The sequence below is a fragment of the Chiloscyllium plagiosum genome, unplaced genomic scaffold (assembly GCF_037043375.1).
Source record: "Chiloscyllium plagiosum isolate Xiang-an unplaced genomic scaffold, Cpla_swu_hap1 HiC_scaffold_45, whole genome shotgun sequence".
Classification (NCBI taxonomy): domain Eukaryota; kingdom Metazoa; phylum Chordata; class Chondrichthyes; order Orectolobiformes; family Hemiscylliidae; genus Chiloscyllium; species Chiloscyllium plagiosum.
Genome location: NW_028270183.1, coordinates 77964705 through 77980455, shown reverse-complemented (window position 1 = coordinate 77980455; position 15751 = coordinate 77964705).

The following is a 15751-nucleotide window of genomic DNA, read 5'->3' as shown; positions in this document are numbered from 1 at the left end:
TCCAGTTGTTGGTGTTGCAGATTGGACCCTGATCAATGTGTTTGTTGATGGAATCCTTGGATGCGTGCCCTGCTTCTAGAAAATCTCTGGCTGCCTTCTGATTGCCATGTTCTATTACTGTTGTGCTGCTCTCCAGGATGCTTGCTGTCTGTACGTATAGCTACTCGGGACAGCTGGCCGTGGCAATTACTGACGGCCACACAAATTCTTTGCCACGAATATGTATCCCACAACTGCATTCCCAGATGTCTGGCACACTAAATTGTCAACTAGGATATGCCATAAAGCAATTGAAACACCATGCTTCACTTTAATAAAATAAATTTCTGGAAACTGATAGCCAGACTCCTCTGAACACACGGATTTAGGACAGCACATAAACCAATAGCCTCGCTGAGGGAAAGCTCACCAGAAAACAATATCCAATGCCCATCTTGTGCAGGACAAATGTGGTTGTCAAGATTCCACGCAGGGACTGCACGAAACACTATATTCGAGAAACAGTCAGACAAATAGCGAGCTGCAATCATGAACTTCAGCCAGCCCGAATACGCCACGGGCAGATGGTCTTGCAGTTGTATGTAGGGCATTGAGTGTTTCTGATACAGGGGCTTGGACCGTCTGCAGCACTGGTTAATTCCTTCTGTTGTAACTACTGTTGGAACATATGTAAAACTCGATTGCTCATTGAGATGTACATCCAAAATATTAGCCGAGAGAAGTATTTTGGTGGTTTTTCTGGTGCTGTTCCTGTCATGCCCTCTGGAACTGGACTTATTCTGTGCTTCCTGACGATTCGGTGCATGCTTCCGTGATCGTACTTTGGGCAGAAACCTGCGTTTTAGCTTCAATAACGTGCGTTTGCAAACCTGGTACACCTCCCTGTATTTTGTTATCTCTTATTGTGTGCAATTGCAACCCGGCAAATTATTAATTTACATTGGAAGGTGACAAACGGAGGCGTGTGAAATGCCAAGATATTAGTGACATTTATCAATTGGTTGCATATTACTTTGATTCAGGAGATAAGAATGTAAAACGTGTTTGTGTAGAAATGAGGACCAGTGAGGAAAGAAGTCATCCGCAGGTGCAGTTTACAAGTGCACACGCAGTAACCACTACGTACAAGAAAAAAATACTACATGTGAGTGATAAAAGATGGCAATAGTTACGGGTGATCTTAGTTTCCCATCTCCCACTCACGGTTCAATGGTAAAAAAAAAGTTTGGATGACAATAATCAATAAATCATATCTGTCCCAGAGAACAACGCGAGCCATATTTTGGTCATCGATCAGTTTACAGCTGACTTTGTATCTGTCTTTTCTTGGAAACCATCTCCTTTGTTGTGACCATCAGGAAAAATATTATTTTGACATATATAAAATGAAGATTATGTCACTACTCTTTGTTTGTTTCATGCCCAAGTACAATCGGACGACCTTGATCAACTCTGCTAGTCATGCTAGCAAAGAAATCTGGAAACATGCCAAGTGTGATTTTTCGCTCAATAAATAATTTTGATTCGGTTTGATTGAAACCACCTCTCCCTAAAGTTGTGCTTTCCTCTTTTAAAATGGTGTCCGGTATCTTCCAAATGACGGCAAAGATACGGGAGCAGATGGAAGCAATTTAGCCTAACAAGTCTGCGACAAAATTCAATTAGATCATGGCTCATTTGGTTAATTCTCAACCCCCGTTTTTATCCTCATCCCCGTGATGCTCCATGTCTGTCTATCACAGCCTTGAATATACCTCGCCTTCACAGGCCTCTGTTGTTAGGAAACCCACAGATTTGCTAACCTCTGAAAGAGTGAATATCCTCCTTATCATTTTCTTAAATGTTTGATCCCTTCAGCTGTGAGAACGCATTCTCGTCCCAATTTCTCTGGGGTGTGCAGCAGAGCAGAATAAGCCCCTGAAGGTAGGTCTGCACTCTCCAGTGCCGCTCCGTGTATTTGAAACATTTTCATATTTTGACCTCTGATTAAAAATAGTAGAACTAATTTGCACATCAGATTTGCCAGTGGTGACGTTTTTCAAGAAGACTTCAATGAGCGTAATTCTACTGGCAGTGAATAGGGCTAGACACATTAGATTACTGACAGTGGGGAAACAGGCCCTTTGGGCCAACAAGTCCACACCGCCGAGCCGAAGTACAACCCACCCATACCCCTACATTTACCCCTTACTTAACACTACGGGCAATTTAGCATGGCAAATTCGCCTGACCTGACCTGCACATCTTTGGACTGTGGGAGGAAACCGGAGCACCCGGAGGAAACACACGCAGACACGGGGAGAGCGTGCAAACTCCACACAGTCAGTCGCCTGAGGCGGCAATTGAACGCGGGTCTCTGGCGCTGTCAGCCAGCAGTGTTAACCACTGTGCCACTGTGCCGCCCTAATGCAAGGACATTTTTGTTTCGCGATCCAGTGCTGTGTTTATTCACCTCTCTGCACATGAAAATGCATCCTACCCATCTACTTTATTCTCGTCAATATGTGAGCAATTCAAATTGATGCGGCCATGACTACACGCGCGCAATGCTGTCCTAGTATGTCTTATGTAATGGAAAGTTCCAACCTGAAACACCAGGATTTAGCTTTTCTTGGCACCCCAGCATCCTCCTCCTTTCGAAAGCAAGAGAGTGTGACAGCAAATACTGGGGTACCAGGAAAAGCCAAATCCTGGTGTTTCATGTTGGAACTTTCCGTTACATAAGACATGCTAAGACAGCATTGCACGCGTGTATTCATGGCCGCGTGATACAGGTGATGGATTAGAAATCCATTGGGGCTTCCCTCCGCAGGTTCTAATTCTGCTGGCTCAGTTTTCAGTGATGGCATGCTGGACGAGTTTTCACTCACAGTTCAGAAATCTCGTCTCAACAAACAAGACCAGTCAGTTGATTAGACTTAGCAAACTCAAGTTATTAATCAAAAATGACACACACTTAAAACATTATCTCCGTTTCGCTTTTCACAATTACTGCCAGAACCATCGAGATTTTGCAGTATTCTTTGAATGTACTGTGCAGAAGTGCTGCTTTTGAATAGATTCATTTTACCCCAGTCCTCCGTTCACTAACTCTGGTCAGTGGCAACCTTTCCCCCCGCTCGTCGAAGAGCCAATCCCCACCACTAATTTTCCCATCATTATCAATAGCCGCAGGAAATTGCTGACAAACCATCTTTGCTCCAAAGCAAAACTCACCAACATCGGGAATCCCTCCACAAAACGGGACTTCTCATCCCTGCACATGGTGAAATACAGACGATTGTGAACAGAATTTGGGAAAATATTGTCACTTGTCAGGTGAAAAAATGTTAAGAAGGCAAAGCACGTCACCCAGTCTCCAGCTTCGTGAATCTTCAGAAACTCTTTGGGAAAAGGACTCAGAGGAGAATGAAGAAGAGTGAATTGTCAGACTGATCGGAAACAGTCAGTACAACTTCCAATTCTTTAAGAGGACGGGATATTTTTCTGATGTTCCTCAGACAAGAGGACAAGAACTGATTGGAGACATTGAAGTTATTCTCGGTCATGAGGAATACAAACCTTATATGGACATGGGACAATGAAAATACTCGATACCACACAAAATAATGAGAGGTTCGCAGAGAGATGTTCCCGATTGGAGCAGAGCTGGTTCCCAGTGACATGGGTGTGTCTGTCGTGGATGGGATCAGACGGTTCCCATATCGCCATTGTGAATGTCCTAGTCCTTATTTCAGAAATGTAAAACTGATAGAGGACAGTTGTCGTTCTGGGAATGGCAGCCTGAATTGGGAGGTCAATCACAGACTGCTTTCGAGGATCGTCCAAGGTGTGAGGTTAGAAGTTTCAGCTCATTCGACTGTTAACTGAAATGTTATTGGTTCAATAGCGCCAGGGCGACAGCGGTTGATGTTCATAATGCATCTGTTTTCTGTGCAGCACCGTTTCGTGATTCTAATGGGGTCAGGAAAATGTTTTCCAAACAGAAACCTTTGGTATGACGAACGATAAAAAAAGTTTCTGCATTGCTTTAATGGTTAATGTAAATAACTGTGGATTCGAGGAATCTGAAGGAAAAACAGAAACTGCTGTCGAAACTAACCAGTTTGGCAGTGCCTGTGGGAGATTATCGAGTTCTGATGAAGTTTTGAAATATTTGTCTCTGATTCTCTCTGAATAGACGCTCTAAGATCTGCTGAGATTCTCCTGGTATTTCTGTTCGTGGTTTTAACTGAATGCCTATACCATTTATAAGGATGATACAACCAAACCCACCACAAACCAAAATTAAGAAATAACACTTCAGTATCTCACTCCACCGCAAGCCCAAGGATAACTACACGATACTGCACTTCTCCAGCTTCCACCCTAAATATATTAAAGAAGCCATACCGTAAGGACAAGCGCTTCACCTGCGCAGGAACCGCTCAGATGAGGAATAATGAGACAGACACCTAAAGATTTTGAAGGATATCCTCATGATGATGGGGTACATGTTGAACTGATTGATCGCCAGTTCTGATGTGCCACAGTGAAAATCTGCTGTAAACTCGTCAGAAGACAGACAGAGGATGCGACTAATAGAGTATTTTTCATCGTCAGTACTTTCCTGGAGTTCAGCATGTTCTTCACAGGATTCAGCATGTCACCGATGATGATGAACATCTCACTAAGAACATCCCCATGACTTCAATTCTCACCTTCAAACACCCAGCAAAATTATAACATACGACAGTTTACAGTAAACTACTCAGCCTTCACAAAGCATTAACCACAACACCACAGCACCATGCCTTCGCAACCTTTGCAAGTCATGGACACTACCATCACCCGTTGGATACTCATGTGACTCAGGCAATGTTGTTTGTCACATATGCAGCAGGCAATGATACCACAAGATACCACAAGATACCCATCATGGTCTATTGGCGAGACCATGCAGATGGTGTGCCAATGGATGAATGGTAACGCCATAACAATTGCCAGACAGCATAATTCACACCCAGTCGGGGAAGAGTTCAGCAATCAAGGACATTTGGTTTTCAATCTTCAATAAATGTCGGCCAAGGCGGCTTTCGAGATACACAACAACGCAATATCGACAAACAGAATTGGATCGCCAACTGCCTTCGTTGTGGTGATGGCATCAACCATGTGACCCACCACACTGTTCTGTATCTTGAAATCTTCCTTAATTGTTCTGTTTTCACAGCATCACCGTGACAAGTTGTTATTGTCTCTCTACCTGAATCACTTTGTTCAATATTGGCTAACTGATAATTTGGGTCAGTCTCGCGGCATGCCACTCTAGGCAAAGACAAATAAGAAGAACTGGGAATGCTGTAAAAAAGGAGCAAGGGCAAGGGTTGCTTGGCGGGGTGGGGGAACGGGACTGGGGCATCGTGGCGAAGGGGGCAGGTGTTTCGCTGCTCTGGGGACATCCGTGGAGGAACATGAGAGTTAATGTTTCGGAGCTGGTGTCCCTTCCTCTGGCGTTGTTGTTGTGGAGCGGTTTTCCAGTTGCTTCTGTTTCTGTTCCATGTCATTCCAGTGCCTTGATTTGTCTCCAGTACGACTTTATTTTAACGGTTTGTAATTATCTCTCTGCCTCACTTTGTTGGATCATAGGTCAACCGTTCTGTTGGCACTCAGTTATTGACACATTACTCACACTGTCGGACACTCTTGTTCACTTGCAGAGACTAAGTCTTTGACACTCCGCTCCCACAATTTGCCTGATATTTTGATCTGTCTGCCCTTGATCTCTCTTCCCTTAAATTCAGTGTTCTGTGTTATTCCCTCCCATTTCACCTAACGAAAGGGCTCTGGTCCGAAATCTTGTTATTTCAAATAAACATGTGCATCTATAACCTGGTGTGATTTCTGAATTGGTCCATCGCAATCCAAAACCGCAACCTCCACAGCAGGTACACGGAAACACCACTACACGCACTTTCCCCTCCACACTATGTTCAAGCTCATTTACTCCTGTTGCCGCATGTAATTCTGAACTTTTGTTGTTCGTGATGAAATCTGAAGGTTCAAGCGGTTCTCTTGCAATGTATGTACTTTGAAATGTGGTTCAATTTGAAAGAAAAACATACTTCAAGGGACGATATATGCTTCAAAGCTTTGCCTGAGTTGTTTAAATGTCATTTATCTTGAACCCATTGAGCTGACGGAAGAATAAACGTGCTTTGCACTTCTGCCACACAGTGCCAGGGACCCAGTTCAATTCCAGCCTGTGACGACTCTCTGTATGGTGCTTGTATTCCCCCCATGTGTGCGTTAGTTTTCGTCCCACATTATGAAAGCTGTGTAGTTTCGGTGGAATTTCAAATGGAAAAATACACAACTTGTCCCGGTATGTGAACTTCAGCTTATTTCGCTGTGAGAAACTGGAAGGGGATCGATTAGGAAGTGGTTTTTGTTGGGATAATCTTCACTGCTTTGGTGTAGGCTTGATAGACCGAACTGTCTACTTCCACACAATTGGGATTTTACGAAAATTATTGCGATCGTGCGATTTTCCAGACAGTCCGACAGATAAATAATGTTTCCAGGTGTCGTTTTGAATGTCTGCAAACGATATTCCAATTCTCACACAGGAGCTACACCTCGAAGTCTGCACTTATGCAATTTAAAGTTGTGCATTCAGTGTTCACGCTTCGGAAATCACAGCTTTTTACCATTAAGATCAAATCTTGAGTTTCTTAATCCATATAATAAACATTCGAATTAGTCTCATTTATCTACATTTAATGCATGGACTTCAAACTGATTGGAATGGTAACTTCTCAGATTCAGGTTCATTTTGATCGTGGATAGGTAGATGACAACTACTCTTCCCATCATCCCAAGTGGATTTGCAAGGCATCAATCACCATCGCTGAGCCGTGCTGCTACCTGGGAGAAGGTGAAGCGCGGCGATGGCCTGTTCGGTGACATCATACATGCACTTGTCTCCAGTTAGTTTCTTTGCAGTCGGACTGACAATGAGGGGAAGTTCGAAGGCAAGAGCTGATTCTGGGAGGGGAAGCCTCTTGAAGAGGTTTTGGCAGTATCTGAGAGACTTTACAAACTTCAAACAGGCAAAGTCATTGAATAAAATCTTGGGGGATGCCTTCTAACAGGAGAATGGTGTAACCGGAAATATATAACATAGCCTAAATGAAGATACATACCATAGTCTTAGCAGGACGAATGGTAAGAAGAACATATTTGATTGAGGACTTCCTGCTGCAGCCTTTAAGTAGCGCAGCTTAGTCAGCTGCTCATAAATGATGATAAAACATCTATCCTCTAACTGATCACCTTCAGCCACGTGCTGGAGTATGTCTAGTCTACTTATGTCTACCTTTTGCTGCACAATTGCTATGGAGACGTGTATGTCTTTGATATCAGGCTTATTCGGAAGAATGGCTCCACTAATGTTTGAAGTTAGCTTTCGTGATTCGTTGGTTAGCACTGCTGCCTTACAACATGAAGGACCTGGATTTGATTCCAGCCTCAGGCGACCGTTTAGAGTTCGCATATTCTCCCTGTGTCTGCATGGGTTTCTTCGGGTTGCTCCAGTTTCCTACTACAGTCCAAAGATATGCCGGTTAGATAAATTGGATATGCTAAATTGTACCTCGTTCTCCAGAATGTGTTGGTCAGGAGCAGTGCAAAGTAATAGGGAAGGGAAATTGGTGTGGGTGGAATAATCCTTAGAGGTTGCGTGTGAATTTATTGTGCCTAATGACCCGTTTCCACACTGTAGCGATGGTATGATTCTATTTCATAACGTCGGTACTTTAACAGCGTAAGGCATGGTACAACTCAGCAGCTTGCCAGTAAAATGGTGAATGGTGGATTCACGCTGATTTTGTGTGTCAAAGTTAACTGGCAAGTGTTCATCTCAATTGGAATTGACGACTATTCAAATTTAATTGAAACAGAATCATGGCTGGAATATACCTCCAGTGAAAATGCATCACTAAATTCAACATTTCTATTCATGGCAAGTTGCTGACTCAGCCTATCTCAAATGTCTTATTACATGAATCTGCTGCAAGAACAGAGGGATACATATTTCCAAGCTGATCCTCTTAACTCTGTAACTTAAGCGTTCGATTTTTGTGAAGGTTTTCTCATCTCCCAGTAAGTGTTGGCCTTCTAACAATTGAAAATGTGTTGCTGGAAAAGCGCAGCAGGTCGGGCAGCATCCAGGGAACAGGAGAATCGACGTTTCGGGCATAAGCCCTTCTTCAGGAATGAGGAAAGTTTGTCCAGCAGGCTAAGATAAAAGGTAGGGAGGAGGGACTTGGGGGAGGGGCGTCGGAAATGTGATAGGTGGAAAGAGGTCAAGGTGAGGGTGATAGGTCAGACAGGGTTGGGGGCGGAGAGGTCAGGAAGAAGATTCCAGGTTAGGAAGGCGGTGCTGAATTCGATGGATTTGACTGAGATCTGCATATCCTTGGTGGAGTGGGAGGGGGAGTTGAAATGTTGAGCCACAGTGTGGTTGGGTTGGTTGGTCCGGGTGTCCCAGAAGTGTTCTCTGAAACACTCCGCAAGTAGCCGCCCTGTCTCCCCAATATAGAGGAGGCCACATCTGGTGCAGAGGAGGCAATAGATGATGTGTGTGGAGGTGCAGGTGAATCTGTGGCGGATATGGAAGTTTCCTTTGGGGCCTTGGAGGGAGGTGAGGGGGGAGGTGTGTCTTCAACTCCCCCTCCCACTCCACCAAGGATATGCAGGTCTCTGGACTCCTCCATCGCCAGACCACAACAAAACGACGGTTGGAGGAAGAACGCCTCATCTTCCGCCTATGAACCCTCCAACCACAAGGGATGAACTCGGATTTCACCAGTTTCCTTATTTCTCCTCCCCCCACGTTGTCTCAGTCAAATCCATCGAATTCAGCACCGCCTTCCTAACCTGCAATCTTCTTCCTGACCTCTCCGCCCCCACCCCTGTCTGACCTATCACCCTCACCTTGACCTCTTTCCACCTATCACATTTCCGACGCCCCTCCCCCAAGTCCTCCTCCCTACCTTTTATCTTAGCCTGCTAGACAAGCTTTCCTCATTCCTGAAGAAGGGCTTATGCCCGAAACGTCGATTCTCCTGTTCCCTGGATGCTGCCTGACCTGCTGCGCTTTTCCAGCAACACATTTTCAGATCTCCAGCATCTGCAGACCTCACTTTCTCCTTCTAACAATTGAGTTTGACAAAGTTTATTTGAACAGTTCATTAAACTATTTGGATGTTTTGAAGTGGGGGAGGAGAGCAACCCTCTGATCCACTGGGACAGTGAAGGACTGACTGAAGGAATACCTATCCAATTGTGATGTTTAGTAGCTTGGAAGGGAACATACAGATAATGATATTCCCATTCGTTTACTTCCTTTGTCTTTAGGACGATAGTAGTACTAGAGTTAAAGTGTGCTGTCAAATGGAAATTGTTGATGAATCAAAAAGCTGCGACAGTGGTGAATGGATTGGAATTATACATAAAGTGCCAATCGAACGGGCTCAATTGCCATGGAATGGAACGTTCTGAAGAAACTCAACCGACCTGGTAGCAACTGTGAAAAGTGTCAGAGAAGTAATTTTTCTTGTCCTGCATGTCCTCTCTTCAGTACTGTTCTGAAGAAGAGAAATTTTGGCCTCAAAACGTTAACTGTATTTCTCTCCAAGTATGCTGTTAGAGTTGCTGAACTTCTCCAGCACTTTCTGCTTTCATTTCAGTTATTAAATGTCCGCAGCATTGTCCTTTTGTACACATGTTTCATAATGGCGCTGTCCAACATCTTGAGGTATGTTGTCGATATGTTTGTTCAGTCAATCGGGGAGTATTCCATCACACACTTGACGTGAGCCTTCTCGGTATTAGAGAAGCGATTGGAGTCAGAAAGCCCATGACTGATGGCAGTTTTAGATTAGATTAGATTAGATTACTTACAGTGTGGAAACAGGCCCTTCGGCCCAACAAGTCCACACCGACCCGCCGAAGCATAACCCAACCATTCCCCTACATTTACCCCTTTTCCTAACACTAGGGGCAATTTAGCATGGCCAATTCACCTGACGTGCACATCTTTGGACTGTGGGAGGAAACTGGAGTACCCGGAGGAAACCCATGCAGACACGAGGAGAATGTGCAAACTCCACACAGTCAGTCGCCTGAGTCGGGAATTGAACCCGGGTCTCTGGCGCTGTGAGGCAGCAGTGCTAACCACTGTGCCACCATGCCACCTTCTGGCCTGATCTTGTATTATTTATGTGGGGAGGATAGTTCATTTTCGGGTTAATAGTAACTCCCAGATTGTTGATCGTTGAAGACTAGGTAATGGCAACACCATTGAATTTCCAGAGGTGTTGATTAGATTATCTTAATCAGGATGTGTGAAATTAATTTCACTTGTCTGCCCAGGCCTTCACATTGCCAGAATTCTGCTGCATTGTGAAATGGAATGCTTCAGGAGTTGAGGAGTTAAGAATGCGGCTGAACTCTGGACATTTATTAACGAACAGAACCTTGAATAATTCCTGAAGTGAGGTCCTGGAGTTTAGATAACTGACCTGCAACAACCAATCCAGTTTCTGTGCGTCTGGAGTCACATGTATCGTGGAGCAAATAAGAATAGCAGCTTTACATCCCTCAGGGGTAGAGGCGTATCGGAAGGTAATTTTTCCATGGTAAGTTGTAATGGGTTAAAGGCATGAGATATAGAATTTCAACTTAGAATTCATGGCATCTATCGTTGCAGGGGTTGAATTAGGTCTCTGATATCAAATCTGGAATATCTTCACGTGAGCTGATTATCATGTACTGATGAGCAATGCTTCTCCAAAACTGGGATGAAGCTTGTTATTAAGCTTCTTCATTTCTTAGAAATTTGAATAAAAAACAAAAAAAAAATGTGAGCAATGCTACAGTCTCAGTCTCCACAAGCTGCTTACACACAGTACAATCTAGCACTTTGGTGATGCATCAACTCAGATTTTCAAACAAGGAGCTTGTCAGTTGCCTGAAGGGAGAGAAAACGTCCCACAGAAAACTGCATCAAACAATTCAAACATGTGGAGAAGGTGATTCTCACTATCCTGGTCTTCATTGGCGTTCCTTATAAGGCATTATGACAATTTCACTTGTTTTAGTCTGCTGCTGATCTGCTCTTTGGTTTTAAATTTTGAACAATAAAGTCTCCAATTCACTGACAGGTTTCCTTATTTAGACACAGGAAGTGCGATATCAGTTCACTGAGCAGTAGTGTCCTTACAATTCTCCAGTGATAGAGACTCCCGATGTCACTGCAAATGCAGGAATTCCTAATCTCTGTGTTCTGTCATCCGTTCCGGTTTCATACTGTTTGTAGGTATGATAATAAATCAGGCAAGATAGTTGCAAAGAATGATAAACGGAAGTGAAACATTAACTCTTGCTATCACACAGATGATGTAAGACATGCTGAGCCATTTCTGTTTCTGATATACAAATGAAGCCTGTTTTTGCGACAACTTTGAATGTTAAGTGGTGACCTGAGAGAAGTAATGCAGGACCCTAAAATGAAGCGATAAGCTGTGGATTCTGCAATGAGTCTGAAAATGAGGTTCAGAGTATTCAGGACAGATGTTCGTGACCACTTCTTCACACAATATTTGGGAGAGGTTTCGAACTCACGTCCACAAACGACAGTAGATGCAGGGTTTTTATTTTGGTTGCCAGAATCAATCCTGTGATTGTTTACATCTATCTCTAAGGACAATAGCAGCAGAAACAAGAGAAAACTGTGACCGCAAATCTCCTATCAGGGATCTCGCCTTTCTGAGTTGGAAGTATCTGGCTATTCCTAAATCCTGGAACTTTCCCTCGCTAACAGCATTTTGGCTGTACCTCTATGTTCAGTTCGCTCACGTTTCTGTACAGTAGCTCATCATCTCAATCACTGGAGTAATTAGGGATGGGCAGTGAATCCAATGCCATTGTGTGACGTCGATACGCCACGAATGAGTTTCGAACATCTGCAGGTTCGACGTGGACGCCCGCAAGCGATCGGGAGAAAGAAATAGTGGAGCAGGGCGTTTCAGTCAAGTGAAAGGCAATGATGACTGGAGGGCGTGAGGCTGTAAGTGAGAGAGGAAGTGGTGATGCAAGGCTCACTGTTGGTCTTCATGGGTCAGCCTATACTGGCCACTGTTTACACTGACTTACACAACACTGCTGATCAATTCACCACAATGATACTGTTCTCTTGGAGTTGTATTCCCTCTGTGCATATTAACGTGGTTAATGGGCCCCGAGAGGATGAACGTATCTTCTTTATCCTGTCGGCTTACACAGATGAATATATCAGTTTGCAATGAACGCAATACGAGATTGGCTCTTTCTGTGCATTTGCTCTGGAGAATGTCCAGATGTGATCCTTCCTTTTCTGTATCAGCGGAGGTTAGTTTAAATTCTTATGGAGCAACTTTAATAAAGTAACAAATGTCCAAGTTACTGTGATTGAACAGCAAATTAAATACACATATGGATATGAACAGCATCCTCTGCGCTGACACCGTTGATGAATTAGTTAAAGCGCCTGGTAATAACGCGACTAGTATGGTGTCAAATCCTGGCGTTGCATGTCCTGTACATTGAAGGATCGTTGCTTAAACTTCTTTAAAATGCTGTATTGTTGATCCACCATACCGAAAGAGCATGCTTGTTGTGTTTGAGCTCAGCGCATTTTTATTTCGTGTTACCACGCCCTGCCGCCTGCTGTGGCCCCATCAGTCAATATAGATCCTGCTAATTCAATGGAAAGATTCTTTACTATGTTCCACAAGGACGTTTCAGTTAACAGTCGAATGCGCTGAAACTTCCAACCTAACAAATTCGACGATCCTCTAAAGCAGTCCGTGACTGAATTCCAAATTCAATGTGCCATTCCCTGAACGACTACTGTCCTCTATCAGTTTTACTTTTCCAAATGAAAGACTGAACCATTCATTATGGAGACATTTTAACTGTCTGATACCCCCAAGACAGACGCACCCATGTCACTGGGAACCAATTCACCTCCATCAGGGATAATCTCCTTTTTTGCCTCTCAGTGCCTTGTGTGTTCCAGAGATTTTCATTGTCGCAGAGTCCAGATGAAGTTTCTATTCCCCATGTACAGGGGTGAGAATTTTTTTGAATGTCTCAGACCAGTTCCTGTCCCGACAACATCAGAGTCAATATTCTGGCCTCTGCTCGGTCCGACAGTTCACCCTTCTGCATTCTCCTCTGATTCCACTTCCCAAAGAGTTTCTCAAGAGACCCAAAGCTGGTGCCTGGATTGGTTTGGCTCCTTAACATTTTTCCAACTGCCAATTGACAATATTTTCACAGTAAAGCTTCGGAAACCTCTGGTATGCACCATGTCCAGTGATGACAAGTCCTGTTTGGTGGAGAGATTCCCGAGGCTGGTGAGTTTCACTTTGGAACAAAGACGGTTCAGTGGCAATTTCCTGCGGTTGTTTGTAATGATGGGAGAGGGAGCGGTGGGGAATGAGCACTTTGACGAGCAGGAGGAAGTGTTGCCACTGACCCGAGTCAGAGAACAGAGGACAGGGATTAAAGGAATCTAATGAAAAGCAGCACTTCTGCTCAGGACGTTCAATAACAACTGCAGAAACCCGATGTGTCGAGCAGTGTATCTGGAAAGACAAAGAGAGATAATTTTTTAAAGGTGGAATATTCCTGATGAAGAACTCGAGTTCCAAAGTCTAATTAAATTACCGGCCTGGTTTGCAAAATAGGTTTTCTGAACTTTGAGCGAAATTTCGCCCAGCAGCAAGTCATTCATAGCGGAGTCAGCTGGATTCGGACCTGCGCAGGGAAACCTGAATGGATTTTTAACCTATCACCTAAACCACTCGGCCATGAGAACTGACTCAAAAGCAGAGTTGAGCATTAGCCAAATCAGCCATGATCTCATTGAAAGCTGTCGCTGACTTGATGGGCTAAATGCTTCAATCTCCTAACTCTGCTGTCAATTGTAAGGTGCGAGACACCAATGTAAAAGAAGAAAAGCACATAGTTAGGAAAAGATATTTGCAGCCAAACTGAGTCAAAATTGTTGATTGAAAGGAAAATCAAACTTGGCAATTTGCTAGATCTCTTTGCAAACATGACCAGCAGAGGTAAGCAAGGGAGCTATTGACCTGGGTGTTCTTGGACCTGAAGCACAACAGAAATACGTCTCTTGGGTACTATTTTGGATTTATTTCTCAATGAGCTATCATGTTTTACATATGTTCCATCGGGAGTTAGCTCACACAAGGAAGTAACCAGTGCTGCAGACAGTCATATAATGCTAGTTCCAAGTCCCGGAGTCAGAGACACTCAGTGCCCTGTGTGTACCTGCAAGGAACAGCTGTACCTGGGGTTTACAGGGTAACAGAACTGCATGAATGCAGCTCGATGGTCGTCTGTCGGCTTCTCCTCTCTAGTTTACTGTGCAGTCCCTGCGTGCAATCTTGTCAACTATGTTTGTCCGGCACAAGATGGGCATTTGTCGCTTGTCTCTGAGAGAGGCTGTTGGTTTATGTGTTGTCATAATTCCGAGTGTAAGGAGGAATCTGGTTGTCAGTTCCCAGAAACTTACTTTAATAAATGGAAGCGTGCTTTTTAACTTGCCGCGTGGCATATCCTCATTGCGAAGTTCGTGCACTGCGAATCACGTTGCGGGACAATCCAATTTTGGCAAAGTATTTGTGTGGCAGTCACGAGTTGCCACGACCATCTATCCCTAGTAGCAATACGGACAAATGGCAAGAACTACAAATTCGATGAGAACAGCACAAGTTTAATGTAACAGGGCAAACAGAAGGCAGCCAGAAGATTTCTGGGTGTAGGGCAATCACCCAAGGTACCTTTTCATATGAAAGTCTGTGCATCAGTATAATCTGGGACCCAAGTAGTCTACGTTGGTTATTCATATTCCAGAAAACTTGTGTTGCTCCCCGTTTATTCTGAAAGTGATTAGACATAATTATTTCACCGTTATTTCGAAAGAAGATCCTGCATTGAATCTGTTCACCGTTTTTTGATGCTGTGGCGAAAAGGTGGGCAATCGCGATGTGAAACGTTGCTATTCTTTCATTTCCTTCATTACTGTCCTGGTGAGGGAGAAAGGTGATTGGTTCCCTCGATCAGATGGGTACACCGGCGCATTGATGGCCTAATTTAATCACGGATATAATTGGAAATGTTCACTTTTAATAGTTCGTTGTTGTTCTTTTTTTTATATGATACTTGAGCACTTTCTGGGCCTTGGCAATAAACTAAATCTCCAGTTGGTTTGGAATTGCCTCGCTGTTACTTGTGCGAGCGGTTCATGTCAGAGACGACTCACAGTGCCTCACAGACAGCACTTAAGCTTCGGTGTGTCTGATCATGGTACTGCCTTTTCAGTTTTAATTCTGTTCCACGTTAAGAGCTGTCAGTTTTTGGATTCGCTGGAGAGCAAATTGGGTAATGCGATATGGGAGGTATTTTTCTTCAGCCAAAATCTTTGATGGCGAACTTGGGAAAGTGTCAAGAAGAATGTTCATTGGAAGCAAATATCCGGAAAACCTTCATCTCTGGATCGGTTGGGCCCATCCACCCTCCAAACAAAATAGCCAAACTCGCTGACTGAGTAACAAACATCATGCGTTTTTTTTTTTGCAAATGGTGAATTCAAACCGTTGCCGGTGGCTGGAGCATCTCAGAGTTGTCGAGCATGGAAACA